The 24,631-nt window shown below is 36.8% G+C and overlaps 1 protein-coding gene across 1 annotated transcript in view; it reads right to left on the bottom strand.

The window, feature by feature from the left end:
* cox10 (cytochrome c oxidase assembly factor heme A:farnesyltransferase COX10) overlaps positions 1-24,631 on the bottom strand; it is a 42,848-nt gene that overhangs the window by 12,891 nt on the left and 5,326 nt on the right. The gene's annotated exons all lie outside the window — the stretch shown is intronic.

Below are 24,631 nucleotides of genomic sequence, written 5' to 3' on the forward strand. Positions count from 1 at the left end.
AGAGAAAAACTCCAGTATGAAAAATTCAGTATGATTTTTTTTATGTTTTTGAAAGAACTTTCTTATGCTCACAAAGGCTGCATTAATGTGATTAAAAACACAGTAAAACAGTAAAATTGTGAAATATTATTACAATTTAAAAGAACTGTTTTCAGCTTTCATTTATTTCAAAGCTGAATTTTTAGCATCATTACTCCAGTCTTCAGTCACATGATCCTTCAGAAATAATTCTAATATGCTGATTTGATGCTCAAGAAACATTATTGAAAAAAGGTTGTGCTGCTTAATATTTTTTGTTGAAACTGTGATACTTTTTTGATAAATCTTTGATGAAATGAAAGGTCCAAAGAACAGCATTTATCTAAAAATTGAAATACATATTTTAAAATCTTTAGTTTTTGACCAATTTAAGTATTAAATATGTTAAAAAAAAAAAAAATCTTACTGACCCCTAACTTTTGAAATGTAATAGGCTATATAAAATTGGTTATTGAAGTATTCTAAAACAAATTTAATCAAATTCACGCTGCTGTAGCAAGAGCACAGCTAATAATTGGTTGCACTTTTCTCTTTGCAGCATACAAAAAACCTCAAACACTTTGTGAAGGATTTTCTCTGAAACATCTGCTCAAGATATCCAACAAATGCATGAAATTCAAACCCTTAAATGGATCGATATGAATGCATATGTGTCTGAGACATAACGACAGAGGTTGCTTAGGTGCAACGGGGACGATTAAGGTAAAAAAAAAAAAAAAGTTGTGTTTTTGTGTTTTATGGCTCCTGCTGGGGAGTCTGCACCAAATTCACTTCGGGGAATCTACAATGTGAGACTAAAACACAAACACATGGGGCATTTAAACCCAGGAACCGGTTATTCAGTCTGTGAGAGACAGCACATGCACCTAATGAAGAAAACAGATAGCTCACTTTTCAACTGAAGAATTTCAGGATCCATTTCTCCTAAAATATGGCCCCCATAAAATAACTAATAAACAGATAATCCATTTCTCTTTTCCCCTCTTAATTTACTGTCCATTTGACGTCGTAAAAGAGTCCACGCTTAAAAATGTTCTTGTGGTAGGTAATACATTTCACACGGATTACATTTATATTTTGTTAGATACCTCAGAGAACAGGACCGTACCACTGCGGAGGACAACGGGGGGAAATACATAATTATCTGTGACGGTGCGTGTCTGTTTGGCCTTTCTAAGCGTCCCCTCGAGTTTAAAGAGGAACCCTGCTAGTGCTATTTGCAACAAATAATAACATCCATCAATTACATGAGACTTCCCAGCATGCATTTTTACATAAGGATAAGAAAAAAAAGAATAGAATTTCATATTTAGACTAATGTAGGACAAACGGACAGGTCAATAAAACATCTCAAGGAGGTAACAAACGGACTCTGTGACAAACGTGTCTAAAAGCAGTCACAGAAGATTGATGCTTTTTCATTTTGTTTCAGCTATTTTTGGCAGCGTTTTCAAACTCGGACCAATGTCATCCAAAGTGATAAAGTAGCCTGATACAGTGCAGAGGAAGTTGAAGCCCAAAGTGTGTTGTATAAAGTTGAGTGGAGGGTCTGCTGAGTCTCAAATTTATTCTCTCGGCCGTTAGTGTTATTGCACTCGAGATCCCGGACGGGGCAGGGCACAGATGTGGCCGTAGCTGAGGTCCCTGCAGTTTTAGGGCCGAGGTGTTAATTCTATTTCCTGGGTCAGGAAGTGCGTCAGATGGTCGCCACAGAAAGAACTGGAGTGAAACAGTCTCTGAAGTATTAGCCGGATGCTAACACGATTGTTGCGGAGTGTATCTTGGCTACGACTGCACATTTTAGACCTGTGAGATTTCAAAAGTCTTGTTAACCTGCAAAGTTTACATTAAAAGACTCCCAATAGTCAGTATAAATGCAGCCTGGGACTGAACACTAGCTTTGGAGCAATCACAAGAGTAAGCAAACTGACAAAATGTATTCTGCGATACTGAAAAAGCAACCAGGGTTTTGAGTGTTCAAGACGTTTTCGGTGCCTGTCAGGAACACTTAGTTCTCAGGCATTGTCTTTTTTCAGTCTATCTTTATGCATTTTTTGCCCTCTCAGACTGGTACATCATCTGCTTCACATCAACACCCCTTCAGTACGCTTATTGCTGGTGAAGATCATGCTTTTTAAAAAAGAAAAGTGAGTACAAGTGTTAATGAATATGAAGTGCATGAGATTACGGGCTGTCAAATCCACATAACTTAAGTCCTGTATAATACGATTATTTTATTGTTTCTTCTGTGGATCTGTGCATATCAGAATGTTACCATAACTTGAACAATGACTAAGGATTCATATTGTGTTATTAAAGAGATAAAAGACACTGCAAGAGTAGATCTGACTTCAGTTTCAGAAGCACACTAAATATACACACTGTTCAAAACTTTGGAGTCGGTAAGATGTTTTTATGCTCACCAAGGCTGCCTTTATTTGATCAGGAAATACAAAAAATAAACAGTAATAGTGTGATATATTATTACAATTATTACAAGCTCAAAAGAACAGCATTTCTTTGAAATAGAAATCGTTTGAAACATTTTAAACAACTATACTGTCACCATTGATCGATTTAATGTGCAATTTAATGTTCTTTGTTGTTTTTTTCCTACTGTCCTCAAACTTTTGTAGGGTAGTGTACATTTGGGTTGCATATTAAAAAAAAATATGGAGAGCACCAATCAATGAAGAAGTGGACATAAGAGGAGGAAGGCAGAGGGCAGAGAACTAATGTCAAAGTACAGGCAATTTTTCAGAGGCCTGATCATGGCAGTGGCTGCCAAAATCTGCTTCTAAAATCTGAAAATGGCAAATATCAATTTAGCGAAAGGACATTTAAGCACAGAAATATTTCTACAGTTGACAGCATCAAAGAAACCCTCTCATATATTGATTCAAAATATAAGACTTAATTTTTTGCTGACTGCATAAAGGTACGTTCAAACTTTTCACTAGGGTTATATAGGCCAAATAATTAGTCTTTACTGCAAAGCGATTTGTTACAGCAAGATTCCAGTGTATTCCGTGCGTGTATAAAGGAACCGTTGCAAAATTGCTACATCAGCACAAGAGCGATACTGCAGAGTTCACTGTACTCGCAGTGACAGGGCTCTGGGTTCACTCACAGTGAAAAGCACTGTGACTGCAGCAGCGTGGCAGGACAAAGTGACACGCACGGCAAACAAATGCTGCCTGGACTATGAGACCGTACTAACTAATGCTGATGAGAAACTTACTGTAACAGTGACAAGTGTTTACTGAAGGGAAGTGCATCCGAGGGCAACACACACTTACATAAGCATGCAAACAAACACACAAAATTCAGCCTAAATATTCTCACGGAGAGAAACACACGTGCATGGAGCCCGAGTAAATACACACTTACAGCGCAGCTGCTGTATATGAGAAAGACGTCGGCGTTGATCAGTAGAAATTGGTCAAAGTAAACACCACCTGCTCAAACACCTACTCAGCAACCTCAACTTTTTTCCTACACCTTTGCAAACAAAAAGTACAATACCAATTCTCAATCAGCGCTGTGTATATTGTAAGTACATGCATTCAAAGATAATTCCTCATGCTGTCAAAGTCCAGGTGCAGAACCAGAGTTCAGGAGTTGACGAGGTAATACTCTATCGATTTAACAAAATTACCTGACAAATTTCTAAAGAACAGCAGCAGAAAACTTCAGCTGCAAATAATCTCAAGTCCTTTTGAAAAAGAAATTCCTCTTTAGTTACAGCGACCGTTGAATCATTGTGGTTCAAGTTCAACTTGAGCTACGTGAGTTTTGCCAGGACCCTGCAGAAACTGTTCGGCAGACCACTATGCTCAGCCATGTAGTATTTATACAGAGTGCCTGCAATATGATTATGCTTTAAAAGGTGCATGACTGGATCACAGTCAGCTGAATTACAATTATGAACTGCATTTCCTATTTTTTGGAGAACAAAAGAGAACAAAACCAACAGAAAGGACCTCTGAATTCATCATTTATGATTACAATTATTCGACAAGTCAACTGCATGGACTGAATCTTACCTTCCTGACACATCTGAAGAACTAATGTAAATTAATGAATCCTACAGACAGGGATGTTTATGATGCTATGGACAACATTTTTTTTTTTTTTTTTTTTAATCGTCAAGATCAAAACTTCCATCCTTCACATCAAACCTCTGAACAATGCTTTCACTACTCGTGAACTTATGAGGATCGAACACATATTTAGGAGGATCTCAATATGGGTACAAAGCTAATGGAAACACATTTTAACAATCTTAAATTGTGTTTATATCTAAATCAGGACAAGGTCAACCATTACGGTAACATTCAGTTAAAATCGAGTAACAGCGGGTTTTTGCGTAGTTGAGTTATGATATTCATATTTGACATATTCCAGTAAGAGAATTATTTTATTTTGCAATGACTAAGAAATGGCCAAAATAATTAAAATTCTGAATTTTGTGTAAAAATAAATGAATAAAATACACTAAAATAAAATAGTTACATAGTTTGGCTACATGAAAAACAAGATTTTCATTTTGAGATCTGCGAAAAATTACATTTAACAGTGTTATTAAATCATTAGTGTTTTCTTAAAGCGTGCTAGATGATGTTAAAGAAAATATAAACTTAAAAAATTGGAAATGAGCATGTACATTTTAATATCCAATACCAACTGACACCAACAATAAAAAGAAATAACATTGGCAGATATGGTGCTGGTATATTGTGCATCCTCATTCTGGGATAGCATGCACAAAAGACAATAAAAATTCAGTAAATACAACCAATTTTAATTTTAAAATGACTTAAAGTTTGAACAGACAACAAGTAACAAACAAGTAACAAGTAACAAAGTTGACAATCATCTAGATTCAGATATCTAGCAATGCAACTTTGGAGTCCACTGAGTCTAGGCTCATCCTGAGCCCTATTTAATATCCCTACTCCCTGCTATCTCCACACAAGAGCAAGGATGCAGGTCCTTCTCTCCCAGCCTGGTATCCGAGCAGTGATCATTTGGCCTCTCCAGCTTGGAGCACTGCAAGGAACCTGGCAGTAAGTCAGCTGGCACAGCGACAGGCTTGATTAATGGCCCGTGCAAAGCAGAGTTGAGTGCTAAACTGTCCACATGCTAATCAGCCAATTATGAATGTTCTGCTCTACACTAGCGCTGCCTCAGTGCAAATCAATGTATTTAGTTCTTTTGCCAGTGGGCAAAATTGGATGGGGAGTCTGGGAATGCTTAGGGATGCTGTCCTGAAGAAGAAAGGATAAAATAGCATACGGAAATCTATGCATCATTAGTTTAATCAGACAAAGATTTGCGTTTTGGTCATGTTAGCCACTCACACCCAGGAAAAGGCGCCAAGATCTGAAGCCCTTCTTTTTCCAAAGCATCTTATTTGGTTCCAGCACTACCATCGTAGATGTTTTTGCAACGTTTCTTCCAATTATTACGACAACATTAAAAGGTATTTCATGGCGATGACATAAGATGGATGAGTGCTGTCGAGGTCAGTTGAGATTTGAAGACACCTCCTGTGGGAATGACAAGCTAGTTCATCATCTTTGGCCCAGTGTCAGTTCACACAACCCAGACCATCACTAAGGTGAGCCCGAAGTTCGCCGTCATGATCTTACACCACAGCACCTCCCACTGCGATGGGGCTTCAAGTTAAAGAGAAAGAGCCCAAATGGCTGATGATACTGGTTGCGGTGAAATAAGACAACTGTGATGGATTGAAATTCAAACAACTTCATTATTGGTCATGTATTTTGTGCTACAACAAAAACAACAAGGCCTCCCTGAAAAAAAATGAGGCAATTATAAGTTAATCAAGTCATTTAAAACCAAGCCAAAACAAGCCTTTCTTCAAAAGATCTGGCATATAAGGAACAATCAAAATAATAACTGGCCTAAAAATTTTAGGCAGCCTTTTTAAATTTGGTGATTTGAGCAATTTTTGGGAGTTACACCAAGTTTCTTGTTCATGATGTTAAATGAAGAAACTTCCCTGAAGTAACAGCCTTGCGTAGGCATGTTTATGAACAGAGCTTTCTACTAAGAACCCTCATTTATCATGACCCCGATAATCAAAGCTCAATTTAAGTCTCTGGCAAACTAAACAAAGACACATTTGAGTCATACAATTATTTTAGCTGAGGACGCAAACATACTCAATGCGCCAAAAGGCCACGTTTCGCTTTGATAGGACTGGCTAGCCATACGCGTGATTTACCAGTGATATATTGGTTAAGATTAAATGTTGACATTCCCAGATTACCATTAAGACCATGAACTGTTTGTGCAACTGAGTCGTTTAATATCAGCATCTGTGAGGACGTCAAGCAAGCATGTGTTTATACAAGAATGCATGAGTGTGTGTTTAGATTATATCTGGTGCTTCCAGCTGTGTGTGACAGCAGAAGGCACATGAGAAAAGCGGTCTTGCAAATGCACGCTTACTAAGTGTTTACATACAGACCTACAGTTTATGTCTTTATAGAGGCTGAACTCCATTTCCTACTGCCCCAATTCCATTGTGTTGAAGTTGTCGCCATCAACAACCTGTGGCGAAAATGCACTTTTCCTCTAAACATTCTTGCCAACAGACATCTAAGTTTACTTCTCAAGAGGCTGGCTCACTTCAGATGGACACGGTTTGTTTGAACTTTAAACATTCCACCTCAACATAAGTTAACAAAGATGTGACATAAGACTAAACATTCTTCATTAAGCCATCACAGCAATGGACATCTGAAAGAATTGGTTTTCTTATCAAAATGTTCATGTCAGCACCCTCTCCCATCTACATGATCCGTGAGGCGGGGATGTTAGATTTTGAGCAGAAGAGATTTTGTGCCAGACAAATATTCAAGCATAACACGCAAAGCATACACACATTCCTAGTGCTATTTCACCTATAGAAACTCTTTTCAATGTCTAATCTGCCTGTTTTATTCTCTTTTCTTTATCAGCAGTTTGCGGTGAGTGCTTAGACATGTCTGGACATGGGTCATAAGATCTGTTTTCTCTACTGCAACTGCATCTATCTTTCTGTAAAAACCACAGGCTGCCGTTAACACCAAGACCCCAAAACAGTGTTTGCATTCCATAATTAGGACTCCTTTTCACATCCCAACACTTCTGTCTGTCTGCACATCTCAGAAAGGACATCAAGAAGGGAAGATGAAGGAATGAGTTGATTGCAGGCAAGAACAGCTATTGATTAGAGTTGATTTAGAGTTTTAAACTTCTAAAATAATCCCTAAATGTGGACGGCAATGATATTAAAATTCTGGTCAAAACCGATCCTATTTTGTCTAAAAAATAACTATAAATAACTGTAAAATAACACTATAAAATTCATACAAAAAAACTAAACTTAATCATTTTAAATGTGGAAAGTGATTTTAGGTTCAATTAAAAAAATACAATAAGTTAAATCGTTAAATTAATAAATAAATAAATAAATACATAATTATTCAAATAAATAAATAGAAGATGCACCAATATCAACATAATGAGAAATACATTAAAATTATATAAATATGTATAATATATAAAATAAAAATAAATAAATAAAACTTTGATTTATCAATATATCTGACCAATACATTGTGAATCACTAGTATCCAAGATATCCAGCACACTGAATTTACTAGTTACACTATAATTTGCTGGGATAGTATGACAGCTGAGCTGCTCAAGATGGCCATTCCAATCTCATTTAATGCATGTAGACACTGCAAGTAGACAAGAACATGTTGAAGACCAAATAATGAGAGAAGAACATATGTATTCTGTCAAAACTGGTCTGTACCAAGTAAATATCCAAAAAACTGGAGGTCTAGACATGGATGATTGTCTGAAGGGCTCTAGCTTCAACAAACTTGGATTTGATCACCATCCTCTTCCAGCATTAAAGTTGGTAATTACAAAGCAGACACTAATTGTGGTTTTCAAACCCATATGACAGGGTGCTGAGCAGCAGCATCCATAGAAACCAACCCTGTTATTAGCCCGAAGGCTTCTGACAGATGGGGCATGGATTGAGTTAAAGATGCAAGTCTTGTTTTAATGGGGGCCTCAGATTAACCTCTGTGTATATATATAAAAAAAAAAAAGAAGAAAAAAGAAAAAGGCCGCTCATCTATTCGGACCCATTCTGAAACCATCAAGGCACCATTGGAGAAGCATTTGAATTATTCATGCCTGAAGAACGGTGCCTTCTATACTAACAGATGGAAGCAGGATGGTTTTGAAGAGCTTGACTACGTGCAAAGTTCCTGTCAACCTCTGTCTGCTCTCGCTTCATGCCTTCGGCCCTCGAGACCCTTTCCGCTCTTCTTCTCATCCCCTAGTCAAGCTTGTCGAAAGTAATGTCAGGCTGTTAGCTCTGCTGTCAAGTCCTCTGAGTAAGTCGTCAACCATCTGTCGCCATTAAAAGAAGCAAAATGGTTCCTGTCAGAGAGAAAACAGATTAGCAGGGACGACAGAATGACGCTTCGCTATGGAACGATGGAGGGAAACAGGACCCGCCATAGGACAGTGGACAGTAAGAATCAAAGAAAGATGTGAAAAATGGTCAATATGGCGTATGAAAGAAATCAGCAGCCAGGATGCTAGGTGGCATTGCGTATCACCCACACGTCCTGAGGTTAGCCACCTTTGGGCTTATTTTGGGACTTAATTAATAGGTTTGGTGGTTAATTTATCCTCCATAAACCTCAAAAGCTCAGCCACACACAGGATATGGTTAATCTGCAAATCATAAGCAGAACTAAGGCTGGGTGTCAATACTAATACCTTGACTTCGATACCGGTTCCTGAACGATACTTTTTTCAATACCAATTTTATGAAATTCTTTTTAACAAGATTACATTACATATTAGCTAAAAAAAAAAAAAAGAAAAAAAAAAAAAAAAAACTTTAGTTTTATTTTTTCAGTTTGACTTTTTTTTTTTTTACAGTCTCAATGACTCATTTAGTCCACTGGGGGCGGAATATATGCCTCACGCTCAAGCGCACGCTTAAAGCTTGCCGCAAAGCACTGGCAAAAGCAGCCTAATGATTATGAATGTGTCGGGGAAAAAATAGCAAGGAGACATTTTAATTGTTTATTAATAAACTAGTGTTTTCTGAGTCAGTGTTGGCTGCAAAGATAAAGTTGACGTTGCTGACTCGTCATCTCCACAGTATAGAGAGAAATGTACCTTTCATTTGGATTACATAATCAGAGTATTTGTTTTCGATTCGAATTGGTTCGCTTAAATGTAGACATTTCAAGCTTTCTATATGTCTATTTCTCATGTCTTCGAGGCAAATAGCCTATACGCCATGTTTCGGTTCATTTGTGACGTGCTCCAGTTTTTCTTGCAGTCAAAGACGAAGCAACTTTCTGCTCTTAAGTTTATTCCGTGCACTGTCAAAGTGATTCATCAGATTTGTTGTGAATGCCGGTCTTGGCAGCCATTATCTTGTCACAAATATTTATAATAACTTTTCCACATCTATGGTCGTTGGGAACGCTTACACATTACAGCCTCAAATGTGAGCCACGTCTCTGGATGTAACCGGCGTAAACTAGTGTTTTTCCTTGATTCCTTGCCACAGCCAATCATGCTGCATGCTTACTGGCTCACTGACGTTGACGAGATTAATCCCTTAGGTAACAAATTTTAGTACCGAATGACAAGAGATTTTTTGATACTCTATTGTAGAGAGGAAATTTGGTTGGAGCCTAAAATTGAACTCGATACCCAGGCCTAAGCATAACAGGCATCATAATCTCAAGGACTACATTTTTTTTGTGTTGCAGAACATGCCCAAGAGACTTATACCCAATGGTTAGCCAATTGATGCAAACTACAAACCTGGACTTTGATTCCAGCCTTGTAGTCCTTACATTTCCTGTAATCTGATGAAATGATCTAATATTCATCAAACAGGCTTTTTTTTAAAAATAGTACACCACTGTCATGAAATCAATGAGCAACGTGTTGAAGAGCCAGTGGGTAGATTCCACTGATGTGAGGAAAAGCACAGCATAGTCGATCCCCCCCCCCAATGGATGGAGAAACCCGAAAATGCTTTCATCACCTGCCTGTAATGAGAGCAGCGTCCTGAAACCAACGACAGCTGGCTGTTTTGTGCTTTTGTGTTATCTGGATTAAGTGAAACAGCAGATAAAAGACAGAAAACCTTTCAAAACGAGCAAATAAAAGAAATGGATTGGCATTCTAAACCCTTTCGGCTTTGGAACGAAGAAAGTGGTGGAAGAATTTCAAAGAAACAGTTGCCAAATTTATATTTAGATATAAAAAATGGAAAAGGAAAATACAGTAAAAGCGTTCTTAAGTGTCATCCATGAATAAGAGGCAGAAAGATGAGAGATACAAGAACACTGCCTTTACTTCAAATGAAAGACACGAGAAACCAAAAATGCAACAGCCAATGCATCACACTAAAGAGGGCGAAAATCTGCATTTGACATGTAGTTGGGAAAATAATTTCTTCCAAACACAGTGAGATGAAGCCAATCCTGCTCACTGTTATGCTTTAATCCCAAAGAAGCTTCATGAAGTCACATCTGCAAAGATCACAGGAATGACTTAGCACATGCACAAGTTAGCAAAGAGCTGAAAAAAGAGAGCAAGTGATGACAATTTTCTTGAGGGGATTTCCTTTCAAATCTCTAGATAAGAGAACAGTCTAGTTGCAAATACAGTCCACAAAGAAAATAAAGCTGAATAAAATAAAGTAAAAAAATATGTTTTCTCTTTTGTGCAAATGAGAACTTATTTTAATGCTATAACAATTAGAAAAAGAAGAAGAGATGGTTAATTGCAGAAATAATTATTGAAGAATTGTAACACTCAATATGGCAGCTGTAGGAATAAAATTTCCCCTTTCAGCTAAAACCATATTTTTGATCGTAACATCTATTGCACATCCTACGCATTAGATGAACCAGCCTGAAAATATATACAATTTATAGCATGACTGACAATTAGACATTGTAATTATTGAAACATATTCAATACTTCAGACTTTAAAACTCTGGAGTCTAATAAGATGGTCAAGAAGGAATGTTGAGTAGTAAATACCTAGCTATCTGTGTGTACATTGAATGGGACAATGTTTCTAATAAAAGCTTTTTTTACCCTTGGCTAATAATAGTCCAGAGTGGCATGTGAGAAAAAGACATTGACTCAGAACTTGTCTGGAGTCACAAAGTATCACCACAGACAGGCCAGCAGGTGAGTCATGCACTAAAAACACAGTCTAACAATGGCCTCTTCCGCTTAAAAATCACTACCAGACCTTTTAAACCACATACACAGACAGTAATCGACAATTATACCAGTCAAATCAGCCAAAAGAGACATAGTTTCATGACAAAACATTGCATGTCAAAAAAGCAAAGTGAGCTTTAACAACGGATGTCAAGCTGATGAGGGAGACTGAATCGCAGACTGAATGTGGCTTTTGATCAATTTAAACCCTAAGTGTGTGCATTTGCAAACTCAAAACAGGTTAGAGGGATGTACCACCTTTAAAATGAGTCAAGTGTAGTTTGAAGCAGGATAATTCAGTGGTTTTATCAATCCTATGTTTTGCTACTGGGGCAACGTCTAATTTCAATGGCAACGCAACACTTTAGAGATGCCTAGTCGTCATTGCATTGTAATTTTGTAGCATTGGCAGTTATCTGCATGCAACCAACATCTCCAAGTTACAATCAGCATTCAACACTAGCTTGTGAGCATGGTGCTAACAGGGCAGCTTTTGTTAATTAGTAATGCATCCCAGTACTAAACAAAGTGTTCATATTTCTGTTGGCTTCTACATCCATCTGGTTTTAAATAAAAGTAGACTTAGTAAACATCTAGTTTTAACCAGCTAACTCCTTTGAAATGGGTAAAAACGATACTGCCAATAAGTACTTAGCGCAATACATGGGAACAACCTTATATCCCTGTTGAGACAAAGAAAAACAGTTGTATTTTCATAGAAGTCAAATACTGAAGCACCAAATGCATGCATTATATTTACACCCTAAAAAGTCTACATTGCTTCGCCTCATCACTGATCATCTTACATCACTTTAAATAATGTTTATTGAAAAAGGTAACAATTCCATTACTAAACTTCTCATTTGTTCACTGTAGAAATTAAATAAGTTAATCTTTATTTTTATTTTATTAACATTAATAACACAGACAACAGCAGGAATATTAGGCTGCTCTCACTTTAAGACCGAATGCATGGACAGAATATACTGACACACATCTGGTTTCTTACTCAATTGTTCACTTATGACATAACCGAGAGCATACTTGCCGAGAAGGGTATTTTGAATTAATTTTGTGTGTATGTGTCCGTTCAAGCGCGAGTGAATTTGAAAGAGGAATCAATTTGGTGTTCAAGCACAGTCTTGAAACAAATCTATGATGGTTAAACTCAGTTAATTCCCGAATCACATCATGCATGCCGAACCGTGGGGCCTGGTCCGTATGGATCACGGATCAACTGCGATCCGTTGTACCCAATAATTAATGAACACACTTATCATCATGATTGCTATCTTACCAGAGATGGAGAAAACTCCTACTCCAATAACTAAATGTGTCCCTGTCCCCAAAAATTGAACATTTATTTATTTATTTACACCACACACCAGTGCACCAGTCATGTATAAACGCTCCACTGATGTAAACAAGAAAATGACTGCTAAGATTACATTATTCTTCAAATGACATATGTTACTACCCTTAATTTCAATTTCCTCCAATATTTTTGCTGCCCACTATTACATTAAATTACAATGTTGTTCAGGAGCTTGGACCAGCATACAGGCTACAAATGAAACGCCTCATTTTTTTTAATCATTTTGTTCTAAGCAAGAACATTGGAACCAAATGGAAATCACAAAAATAGCAGCAGCTAATTTAGACATATCCACTACCTGCTTTTCTACTAGCAGAAGATGTGGTATAACATATGGGTTTTGAGGGGTTTTCAACATCCAAAAGATTTATGGCTGTATCTTCTTATCCAATTAAGAAAAAAAGATCATTAAAAAGAGTGATCATATATAATTAGAAATGAACAGTCTTCATTATCCAACATGAGTGTGTGCCATTAACATTGAGATTTTGCACTGAATTATTCACCTGAAAATGTTAATGAATGTGCTAGGAAACATAGAGAGAGAGAGTCTAAGAGGGAACTAAACTGAAATGTCATTATGACACATAGCATTTATGAGCTTCAGCCTCAAAAGTGCATAAAACAATATTCTGGTTGATCAAGGATGACCAAAGCTGCTCTTACACTCTTAAAAATAAACATTCTTTATAGGCATCTATGAATAACCTGTAACATCCATGGAGCTGTTCACTAAAATGTTCTTTGGGGAACCAAAAATGGTTCTTCTATAGCATTTCTATGAAAAACACTCTTTTGGAACATTTATTTTTATGAGTGTAGCATCAAGAATTGCATAATGGACAAATTTTCCCAAGGAACTGCCTCCACATCTATCTTGGCATTTGTGGTATTCCTAATCACCAGAAACTGCCTAACATGGGTGTTTCCCCTGAAATTACTGCCACTGAATGCTGATTAATTTTATTAACAAACACCGTGTAATAGCAGAACCATGTCTAGACCTGTAACCTCTGCTAATATGTAGATGAACCACCTGCCAAGCTCTCCTCTGTGTTGACGTGTACTCATCTGAGAGGATTGCGGTAAATAAAAGGATGATAAAGTGATGAGAGCGGGTTGAGAAATCTTGCGTGCGAGGGTGCCGGTGCTGTGTGAAAACCTCTTTGATCAAACGTGCCGACGATGCACAGCTCCTTCTCACAGAGTGAATCCCCTGGGGAAGGTTTGTTGTCTTTCTTTTGTCAAGATCCAGTCTGTCTTTGACTACCTGTGTGGCTGGTGACACGTGAAGTCAATGAAGCCTCAGACATGCAAACAAGTCTCGCAAGGGTGAATGCCTAAACCACAAACACAAGGACCATGAGAAAAGACATAAACCATGAGAGCACCAGCAAACCCACAAAAGCTTGAAAGTCTGAATAAATACACAGTAGCCCAAGGCTGACCAAAAGAAACACACAAAATTGTCCATTGCTCAAGACAACAAAACCCACTATGACTAGCACTTCATCAGAATGCAAGATAAACCCTGTATAAATGTAACATGCCTGAAGGTGAAAGGCAATAGCTATTGCACAATACAAGCCAAAAAAAAAAAAAAACGTATAATTTTTTGGCCTGACCATGACTTTAGACTTCATATAAGGTCAAGGAATATCAAAACTGACAGCAGTGGAGCAGATTATCCTTTCCAAAAGAAAAACTGTGATTCTGAAGACGTAAACGAATTTGTATCACCATGACATGACATTCATTTGGCAAGACCTTTAAGCAAACCATAACCCACAAAGAATTTTCATCAAGCCACAATAAACTGGCTGCAGTGCGCATGACATGCAAATGTTGATATTGCCAAGGTGTGATCTGTAACATTACATGATATTTTATTCATGTGTTTTTTGAGAAAAGTTATTCTTGGAAAGCTACAGGGGTTTCTGGGGGGTTATCATGGGTTATTTAGTGCCTGACAGTAATGTATAGTGATGCATACTGTTACATTGGTGAAAATAATATCGGTAAATCCCTATTAACGCGTGTATGTTCAAAGAAAAAAAATGAGATGCAAAGGAAAAAAATGATGTGCAAAATCTTCATCTCGTAGACTCTTCCGTAAACAGCCTAAATGTTATTAATGCCAAAAAATTAATGTAATATCCTTCATATGCTTCTCTTATTTCAATACGCAAAAGAAAATGAAACCCAACCTAACTGGAGAACAAATTAAGGTATCAAATTGCATGTGACAATATGATGTTTTGTAGCTGACATTTACTAGAACAATGCCACAGCTCAAGCACTTGTGTCCATATGGAGCCTGTGGCATAATATCCCATAGTGTACAGTTTGACATAGATTGACACCCTACGGATCACCGAGACTGGGGAAATTAACTATTAAACGACTGCCTCTGTTTAAATATTCATTCTTATCCTGAACACCGTGAAATAGGCCATTGAACAGCCTGTGTGCCACCGTGCCATCTGATCAGAGATCACCCACTGATTAAGAGTCTGTCTTTTCACGCCACCCTCCCCAATGGATTCAAAGCTTACGGCAGAAATGAAAGCGGAGGTGACTCATCCCTATTGTTAAAGAAGAAGTGTTAAAACAGGCTCTTAATTTAAACATCTATTAAATGGAGGGATCACCTTGGTGTTAATTCCTTCCTCAGACACGTTTTCACCTCTGAGAAAAAGGTGGTCTCGCTTTAAGCGTTCATTCGCCAGGATGGCAAAAATGCACTTTCAAGGAGCTGGTCACATTGTACGGTGGAACTAATGTGATTACCGACAGAAATAAAAGATTCATAAATAATTGATATAGGGCAGCATGAACCCCTAAGCAAGCATCATTGGCATATTTTGGGCAGAGTCTTAACAGAGTTGTCATTGAGGTTTTGGAGTCTTACCATGCAAGAAAAAAGCTATAACATTAAAAAGGAAAAAGGATAGAACAGGACGTCTTTTAAGAGCCGCTCTAATGCCAGCCGGTCTTGCTTTGAGGATGCAGTGGCAGTAAAACTACAGACCACAATGCCGTCATGCCGGTGGAATTTGCAACCCGTTTGAAAATGTATCATCTGTCACTGCATCTCATGGGGCAATAGATAAAACTGCAGAATGGGGTGCTTCAAAATGAGATGGGCTGGTGTGATGTCTTAGGGGGCATCTGGTTACAACTTATGGTTCCTCCAGAGGTTCTGAAAAGCAGCGCAAGACCCCTAATGTGAAGAACGATGGTAACACAGGTCCTGAGGGACAGAAAGAGCTGTCAAGAATGCCAGAGCTTTAACAGTTGGGTCCAGAGAGGGAGGGGTTGCAACTCACAGATATCCCAAAACTTTAGACATGTGGTCCAAATTAATATTTGAAAGACGCTGTCAGCTAACATGAGATAGACTTCAAATAGTAATGGGTTAAATATATACATCAACACTGAAAATAACAAATGTTTCTTGAGCAGCAAATCAGCATATTAAAATGATTTCTGAAGGATCATGTGACACTGAAGACTGGAGTAATGATGCTGTAAATTCAGCTTTGCTGAGCAAGTGTTCGCTGGCAACCAAAATTCATATAGATATACAAGATGTGTTTCTGAAAGGGTAATTTCAAGATGCAAAACAATTTTGAGACTAAATCAACGTTAGATTTTAATGATAGTCATCAAAACATAAACAAAGCCGTTCATTCCTCTTAATGATCATGTTTTATGTTCCAGTATTTCCTTCCAATTGTCTCTCTCGCTCTCACTCGGTTACAGTACATTGCTTTTGAAGCAGCCACCCTACGCATGCAAATATGGATTTTAAAAATGCATGGAAACTACAAGCAGGCGACAATCACTCTACTGTCTATGCCACACAAGATTAAGGGTGAGATGCCTGCAGTCAGAACAGGCATGGGACAGAAGCCTCATGGGATAGTGGTTCCCTTATCTACAGGAACCCCTATGCAAAAAAAAACAACAAAAAAAAAAAAACATTCTATGCTGTCAGATATGGAGATGTGATTACTTGGTTTTCTTGTGATGAGTCCTGTTCTAGTTGATCCGATGAAGTTAGGTCGTCCCTTATCCAAGACGTTTTTCTTTATAGATTAGGCATTAAAAATTCATAGCGGAATCCTTAGAGAAGACACAATCAGTCTGAATAGATGCAAAAACATAACAATGACAAGCCGATGTAAATCATTTTTGATTGTATTGCTTTCTTTTCGAAATCAGCAATTCTGTGAACTATTACAATTAACATTATTAAGGGAAGCAGAAACAGGGATGTTAAGCACTTGTACAACCCTGATCAAACGAGGGAGACAACAGGAATTAATGTTTTACAAAGCCATAAATTACTTCAAAGGGGGATTTGATATGCTGCTTCTCGGAGTCACGCATTTAAATTTGCATCTGAATATCTCCCGAGAGCTCGTCAATTGAAGTAGAAGGTGCAGAACCTCCTGAAGGTTTAGATCATTTAATATCAGCGGGAATTTCCAAGATCATTTCAACATAGAAACCCCAGAGTTAACTGTGAACGCATGTTTAAATGTTTTTGAGATGATTAACATCATTGCAAAAAGGTCCAAAATGTAAGCTACTGTGATTGGATGGGGCTATTAAGATGATTAAATAATCATGTATAATTACACTCAGGTTTCATTCTGCTCACATCTTCAACTTCAACAAAGAGATGAGATCATTAACTGTACAGTGTCAGAATAACTCTTAACCCTCCTGGCGAGTTTCATGTTTCTGTTGTTAGTATAAGTACAAACTACACTACTTTTGGGTACAAATTAATCATCATACCTATACTAGTTGAAAAAAAAAAAAAAAAAAAACAGACAATTAAATTGTTAAATCAAAACTATTTGTAAGCCTTAAAAAGTATGGCTATTTTCATGGCAAGATTGATGTAGTTTTAATCTAAAAAAATTGCGCTAACAAACATTAGTTTTGAAAAACAACAACTCCTAATTATAAAATCATTGTAACAGACATTATATAAGATTTTTCAGTTCAATATTTGATAAATAATTTAGGATTGTTTGTTCCTGGTGAACATTTTTGAAAACATCCATTAGAGAACTTTCTAAATAAAAACGTTTCCTAGTGGCATTTAAAGCAGTAAATTCCAACAAAATATGTTTTATAGAAAGAGTCTAACAAAAATTACATGTTAGGGGTACATAAATTCAAATACACAATTTATAGAATAAAATTGTAAAATATAAGAACAATATATTATTATTATTATTAAAAGGTAATTTCATAATTCATACATGATGTATAATAAAACTTATAATTAACAATAATAATAATCCTGTATAATTTATAACTGTATTATTAATATTATTACTTTAAGAAACATGTGGACCTGAACCTAAGTCTTTGCAATTACACAGGGTTTCTTAAGACTGTCTAGTTGTTTAGTCTTTCAAACAACACACCCATTTAGTTGATGATAATGGGTAGTTTTGCACATACCAAAAAGAAGACAGGCAACAAAAGTGAGGTGAGGCATAGAGAAGGGGTCAGGGAATTAGATGTGTTTTTCTTCGGCTTGTCAGATGCTGTTGATGCTCTAGTGTGCATGCCATCCTCTGACGACCCACCGCACACTCAACAGGGGATATGACACAAAACCATCCCTCAAATACCAGGACAGGATTTACAAAAACAACACTGAGTTGACACCTCACAAAAAAAAGGTGGTGGGAAAAATGTGACTGTGTCCTTGTTGGTCAGAGGCTGCACAAAAAGTATTTTCTTTGCTGTGGCCCCTTCACCCGACTGCCGATTTTTAACCTTTACCTTGGGAAAAAAATCCTCTTTTAACTCAATTATCAAATTAAGTGGAATTCAGGGTAAAGTTTTCATAGCAATCAACAGAACACCCATGTAGCTCTAATTAGGCTGACCCCAAAGCTACATCATCACAATAGCAGATTAAGAGTGTGTTGGGTTAACGCAAGTAAAATCAATCATGGTTTTCACAAAGAATATTAAGAAGCACTCAACACGTTTGATAATAATTCAATGATAATAATTAAAAAAAGAATTCCTGAGTAGGAAATCAGAATTTTAGAATGATTTATGAAGGATGATGTGGTATAAATATTTAGCTTTGCCATAACAGGAATAAATTAGCCTACATTTTAAAACATTAAAATAAAACAATATTTTAAATTGCAATAACATTTCTCAATTCAATTTTGTTTTTACTGTATTTTTGATTAAATAAATGTAAGCTTGGAAAGCATGAGAGATTTCTTTCCATAAGAGTATTTGAGTAGCATAAGAATTAGAGTATTTGATTATCTTTCAAAAAAAAAAAAATAATTGTACAGACCCCAAACTTTTGAACAGTAGTGTATATTAGGCTTGCTGCGGCAGTCTGTGTTACCGGTGTTAGACATTGTTCGGCTATACACTGACAACTTGGCCACCTGGCACCACAGCACTGCCCCCACTGTCGTTTTGCTTTTTTATAGAAATAACCATTTAGTTCAGTTAAACAATGGACGCTACAATTATAAACTGAAAGTGTCTGCTCTGCTCCATACAGCACAAGCTGCACAGTCGCAGCACAGTGCAGCAGGAATCAGATTTCACTCATCACGTTGCGAGTCCACCAAACCCTTTTTAGCCAGCTGAAGCTGAAAACACTAGGTGTCTGCTGAAAATGCCTAGTTGTGGGCGCTTGAGAGCATTTTGGCAGCGTAGCATTTTTTTCAGGTGAGACGCTTTGCTTGCTATGATCCGGAATATCCTAGCATCTCATTTCACAAATAGTTTGTTTCTGTATTGTTTCTATATAAAAATGTCGATACAATGTAAAATATTTGCTCTGGCTCTTGTTTAAAATTCATTTGTTCCGTTACTATACAAGATGTGGCGGTCGATCGGTGTGGTATTTGTCCCGCCCCTCCTCCACTGTGATTGGACGGTTGTGTAAAAAGTGACAACCGTTTTTCCCAAAGTTGAACATTCTTTAACTCTCGGCGACCAATAAAAAACGGCAAGTGCTCAGCGCTTCAGCCTGAAATAGACGCTCAGCACCTTGTTATGCTCATGGCGTTTTAAAAATGCGGTGCTCCCATTGAAAATAATTCGAAAAATACGCTAGCCGCGGGAAAAAAACCTCTTTGGTGGACACACAGCCTAAAGAGAGATGACTGACAAGACGATGGATTTGGTGCGCAACAGATCCTGATCCAACAATTTACCTTACCTTGTAAAATGTGTCAGTACCGCCACTCCCTAAACACAAGAGTACGCGTGATCACGACCATACCTAGTGTATATGTAAATATAATGGAAATGACAACCTGTTTGTCCATCCATTGAAGGACAGGGAATGCATCTCAGAAAAAACAAAAACCAAAAAAAAACAACACTTCTAACATTTTCTTCCTATGTATTATTGAAAGTTCTAAATCCAAAATACGTAACTGTATGTGAAATATAAAGATACAACTGAACATTGTGTCCCTTGGCAGAATGCAGTATCAACTTTGGATGGCCATTGTTAGGGGATTCTGGGTTTTTACAGCATTCCTGACAGTTTCCAAACAAGGTTACATTGAAATAAGAAACCACAAAATTGCAATGTAACTTCAGGAAATACTCCAAGGAACCAAAGGCTAAAAGCTACATCCACTCATTCCCAAGCCTGTCTTTCTAGTCTCAAAGTAAATCTCATCATGGCCACAAGTAAACACAAACAGAGACGAATTCGACTGGCTCCTGAGATACCAAAAATCAGCTGCTTGGTGTTTGATGTTCAATCCACAGACAGCAGAGCTTAACGGGATACACCTTAACTTTGATTTGTTTGTCGTATGTTTAGTGGACTCAACAAACTTGAAAAGGATCATCTTTGATCACAGCAAACCGCACGGGGGTGGCAGGGATGTTTTATAATGGGGGGAAAAAAACTGGCACCACATCTAAGGACGTCATTCTTCTTTTATTTTCCTCTCTGGAGTTATAAAAACCAAAACGATGATTTAAGAGCGGGGATCAGTTACCGCCAGGTATGGGTGTGCCCAAGACTTGTCACATTACACAAGATGAGTCAGGACTAGGAGAATAAGATCAGAGAGTTCCTACAATGACCACATGGCACATGATTTGTGGCGTTCCAACAGTTGCTTGGTTCTACTATGAAACAACAACAAAAAAGCTCATCTTCACAAAGCCACCGAGAAAGAACAGCATTCATCGCATAGACGGCACTCTAAATAAATGCAATAAAATCAGAATGACTTTCATTAGCCAAGTGTAATGTAAAACTGTATAGGGTATACACACCAGGAATTCGTCTTTGTACAAGCTGCTAGTAGATATGATGACAATCACGTCACAGTTTCTGCATGTACACAGAGCTCTAAGACTTTAAAAAGTGCTTGAGGCTTCAGGAACAAAGAGACAGACTGTATACTATATCACTTATTCTGTTGCACTGTGTTTGAACAGCATAAACAAATCTGCCACCAGATACCCAGTGTAATTTACATCCAAAACTTGCTATTTAATCCACACTTACAAATAAAACAATACACTCTGCATTATGTTTATTTCTAGTGGGAGATGACTGTATCCAATGCAACTCCAACATGACATTTTACCAGTGTTTTCTCTGGGATTAAAACCTAGGACCTTGGTGTCACTGGTGCCATTTTCAGCAGGTTCTGATTTACAGTATTGACAGCATTTTGGGTGGTATTACCCAACGAATGTGTCAGCTAAAGGTGTTGCTAAACTAGACTGCTTTAAACATAATTTATATGCAAAGGTAACAATGAAACGTGGAATAATGTGAAAATACAAAGCGAGATGCATCAAAGTAAAGACAAGAACGTTATTATGTTATTATGAATTATTGTGTACAATGGAAAGTGGAGCTTGTTTGTGTACAGTTGGCAAACAAAACCTGCAACATTGTATCACCACAGAATTCAAATGACTTATAGTCTATTTTAGTGCCCTTTTTGAAGAAAAAAACAGTCATCCAATCAGAATTCAGTCTAAATTTTAGAATTACGGTTTTGAATCTTTCATTTTTAACTTTGCTCTGTGTTATTATAATATAATTACAGTATATTATCATATTAACGTGATGAAGTGATATATGATTTTGGTCAGACCGCCCACCTTTACAGGCTACTATGATGGCAATTAAATTATGATGGCATGTACACATCAGTGGATGCGAAACCAAACGACAGCTTTGAGTAGGAGGCGAGACAGAGGGGCCAAACGGTCTCTTTCCATACTGTAACGTGTGGAGTGAAGACTCCGTGCAGATGCCAACCGCTTGCCACAAGAAAGCCTGCTCCACAGCCTATGGATTAAATGTCCTCTGAAGCCCCAGAAAGCCTATTAGTCTCAGACTGAACCTTCAGAAACACCTGCGGAAGTCAAAGGGCCATCTAGACAGCAGAGACCCCAGCAAACCAAATACCCACATTCCACTTAAATTATAAAACTAACATCTGATACCTGTGTTCCAACATGCTTTTTGACATATAAAAGCACACATGATTGATGGACCTGTTCTAAGTACTCCATCCCTCCTCACTGTTCCTGCTCAATTAGAACTTCAAAGACGGCACATCAAACGCAACAAATTTACAGAGCGCCCATCTGTCCGCCTTCACTCGTGCCATATTCGCCCATTACCTCAGCCTCTTCAGCCTCTTCAGCCTCTTGGACCTTGTACCAGTTTCATTGTTAAACACGCTTAAAGACCAGGTGAGCCCTGCGCAAAAACGTATAATTGACCTAATCAACTTTTTCCCCATCTTTATAACATCAAAATTGACTTGGAGAATGAGTTGGCTACTTCGCTGTAAGATTTCTTTAAACCTTTCATGCCTATCCAAATTTTCCCCCCATGTTTTTTTTAACTCATCTATGAATTACTAGTTTAGCATCAATTCAAATGTGCAGTCTGTTATTCAGCATGCTAATCAGCAGGGTTCTGACACCTTTTAATCAATGAACTATTAAAACTTGAAAATTCAAGATTATTAGATGAGGATTTAAAAAAATATATTTTATAGAGATTACACAAACAAGAAAATGATTTCTGTCAAACATAAAAAAATTATTTAGTAAAATATAAAAGTTCTTATTTAAATAGGCTTAATTTTCTTTATGCAAAAATATATTTGTTTGGTCAAAAGTTTGGAGTCAGCTTTTTTTTATTTTATTATATTTTATTCAGCAAAGATACGTTAATTTGATCAAAAGTGACAGTAAAGACTTTTACATTACAACAAAAAAATCTGTAAAAAAAAATATATATATTCCTAAAACAATGTTTTTCCACAAAAAAATATTAAGTTTCTAACATTAATAACAACAAAAGTTTCTTGAGCTACAAATCTGCATATCAGAATGATTTCTAAAGAATCATGTAATCGTGTGACACTTAAAACTGGAGTTATTGCTGCTGAATACTGAGCTTTGCCATGACATGAATAAAATATATTTTAAAATAGAAAAAATAGTTACTTTAAATTGTAATAATATTTCACAATATTACTGTTTGATCAAAAAAAGTAGGCTTGGTGAGACTTCTTTCAGAAAACTTTTTTTTTTTCTTACCAACCCTTTTGAGACTAATCAGGTAGAAGTACATAATCTAGTCAGACTAGTCAACTAAACACACACCTATGTAGACAGATCACAGAAAAAGGTTAGCAACCAGTCATTAAACAACTGGCCTATGAAGAAACCCAATGGTTGATGGCATTCATGTCCAACCTGAGGAGCAAATATTTGCTTGTTCGTTTCTGCACCATCTAGTCCACAGGTATGACAGGCCACCAGCATGTGACCTCACAATGAGGTCAAGCTAATCTAACAACGCGGTAATGAGTAAACACACTGCAGAGATGTTGCCACTAAAGAGTTAAAAGGGCCAAGTGTAGGATCTTCCTGTTAAAAATAGGTCGAGCCAGTGGTGTGATCGTGACCTTCTACAAATTACAGGCCACACCTGTGTTTTGGTCAAGGAGCTGCAGGTGTTGAAAGGGGTTGATGTAACAGCCTTCAATTTCACTAATACTCGTATAGTTGGGGTGTAAGAAAATATAGATACACTTGAATAGTGCGATATTATGTTTGACTTTGCACAATAGATATAGATGCTTTATAGCTAGCAGGTTTTCAGTAATAAATATATAAAAAACAGTGTCATGCAGTCATGGAGTGGACTATGCATTTTCTGTTATTAAAATTGCTATTCTGTGAACCTTTGAAGCAGGATTCAAGTATATATACAGTACAGGCCAAAAGTTTGGAAACATTACTATTTTTAATGTTTTTGATGTTTAATGTTCATCAAGCCTGCATTTATTTGATCAAAAATACAGAAAAAAAATGTAATATTGTGATATATTATTACAATTTAAAATAATTGGTTTTCAATTTATTATACTTTAAATTATCATTTATTTCTGTGATGCAAAGCTGAATTTTCAGGATCATTACTCCAGTCTATCACATGATCCTTTAGAAATCATTCTAATATGATGATTCATTATCAAAGTTGGAAACAGTTCTGCTGCTTAATATTTTTTTATAACCTGTGATACTTTTTTAGGATACTTTGATGAATAAAAAGTAAAAAGATAAAAAAAAAAGAAAAAAAAAGAAGCAAATGTTTTAAAAATAGAAATCTTTTGTAACAACAATATACACTACTGGTCAGTAATTTGGGGTCAGTAATTTTTTTCTTTCTTTTTTTGAAATAAATCAATACTTTTATTCAGCAAGGATGTGTTAAATTGATAAAAAGTGATGGTAAAGAAGATTTATATTATTAGAAAATATTTTTTTTTATTTTGAATAAATGCAGTTCTTTTTAACCTTTTATTCATCAAATATATT

The sequence above is a fragment of the Abramis brama genome (genome assembly GCF_963993115.1).
Source record: "Abramis brama genome assembly, chromosome: 14".
NCBI classification, from domain to species: Eukaryota; Metazoa; Chordata; class Actinopteri; order Cypriniformes; family Leuciscidae; genus Abramis; species Abramis brama.